We start from the raw sequence: 1841 nt of genomic DNA, 5'->3' as shown, positions 1-1841 counted from the left end.
TTAGGTTCTCCTTAGAGGTAACAGAGTTTTTGTATGTGATGTAGTCTTTCCTAATCAGCTCCTTTTAAGTGACTAATTCAGTCATCCACATCTATTTTTTCAGGTATGTTTACAAGCCAGTTCAAAACACTGACACATTCATTCACCTTCAACTCATAAGCTTCGATTTCTTCTTAAGTGGAAGAGTTGCTCTTACTAACACCTGCTCACAACTGTCTATAGTGTAAATAGAAGACTTTGTATAAGTGCTCTTTTTGAGAGCATGGTATTTAAATGTTTTTAAAACTGTAAGAGAACAGTTCTAGAAACTATATTTTAATAAAAATCCATGAAATTAACAACTCTAGGCAAGGGAAAAATAGAAGAGTGGGAAGGTAAAATCCTGGCCTGCTGCAGTCTGCAAGAGATTGAAGCAGCAGGCTCGAATGCTTTACTGGAGCCAGAGAGTTCTGATTTAGCTCTGATTTGTCAAAGTGTAGAACCTTCCATTCACAACTCAATGATCAAATGCTTTTAAGTTATTTAATGTTGGGGTTTGTGTGGGTTTTTTTTTTTTGGTAAGAATGACACATCAGTAATATATTAAATTGTACATATCGATACTTTCACTCCTGTTTAGTCCTCTTTGTCGTATTGAGCTGCAGTAGTTGGCTTTATCCATTTGTAGAATTAAACATTTAACTGTTTAATTGTTGGTGTAAAATTTTATAAATCTCTTTGGGTTTTTTTGGTTGACCCAAATATAATGTAAGTCTTAATGACAAACTGAGTGCAAATGGGTGTGACACCGGTCTGTGGTATTGGTAAATCCCTGTGGTGGTAAAGCGTGCGCTGCTCCAGTTGCTGCTGCATGTTGACTCATTCACTAACACTGAGTCTGTCCTGCCTCTCTGAAAATGCTTTCACTCTACACTTCGAAACAGGTGGTGTGAGTGGGGTTGCTTAGGACAAGCAGAAGGATCCACATTAAACAACAAAAGCAAGTCATCTAGCTAGGTGAGTTCCCCCTACACGCTTTTAAGGCCTGTTTGTCTCAAACTGTGCATTTGTGCGCTTTGAAACTCTTGATGATGTCAGAACACGCAGGGAATCTGGCAAAAGAGTTCGGTGGTGACACACAGCATGCACCAAACCACAAACAAGAATGTTTCAAGGGACATATTTTGACTCTAGTATTAAAACTCCGTGCTAAAGAGAAGGAACTGGCTGTCCTATGAGGCTTTGACTTGATCTTGGCTTGCCAGAAGTTTACCTGAAGTAATGTAGTACTAGAGGACGCCTCACAGTCAGATCATTAGGTCTGGCCCTTATTTCTGTGGTGAGCTTTAATAATCCTCTTGGCTGGCCTGTGTGACAGAGCCCTGCTTACTTCTTGCAATATTTCAACTGGAAAAGGACAAGTGCACCCTGACGTTACCCTCATGGCAGTGTTTGGTTAGCCTCTGACCAGCCATCACACAGCATCTCTGCTTTTGGTCTGTGGTATTTAAAGTGTAAATGGAGAGAAGAATCTAAGAGAAATCCAGGCTCTTAACCTATTCTCCCCCTCTGCTCTGTGTTAAAGGTTTGCACAATAATTTAATAATATGAAACATGTTATACTTTATATATCTATATATTTAAAAAACTGCTTATTTAATAAAACTGAGAGCCATTGGATTGCTTGTTTCTAGCTTTTTATTTTGTAACCTGTCTCTAGACGAGAGCTCCATAAAAGCTGCTTTGTCCCAAGCAGCTGCTGTGGTCTGTCCAAATCATTATTGAATGTTCGTAGTTGAGTTACTGTAAAGCCCCAGGTTCTGAAGTCATGCATAATGCTCAGTCTGTCCTTAAATCGGTGA

This window comes from Pogoniulus pusillus, chromosome 19, assembly GCF_015220805.1.
Source record: "Pogoniulus pusillus isolate bPogPus1 chromosome 19, bPogPus1.pri, whole genome shotgun sequence".
Classification (NCBI taxonomy): domain Eukaryota; kingdom Metazoa; phylum Chordata; class Aves; order Piciformes; family Lybiidae; genus Pogoniulus; species Pogoniulus pusillus.
This window is presented reverse-complemented; position numbering follows the sequence as displayed.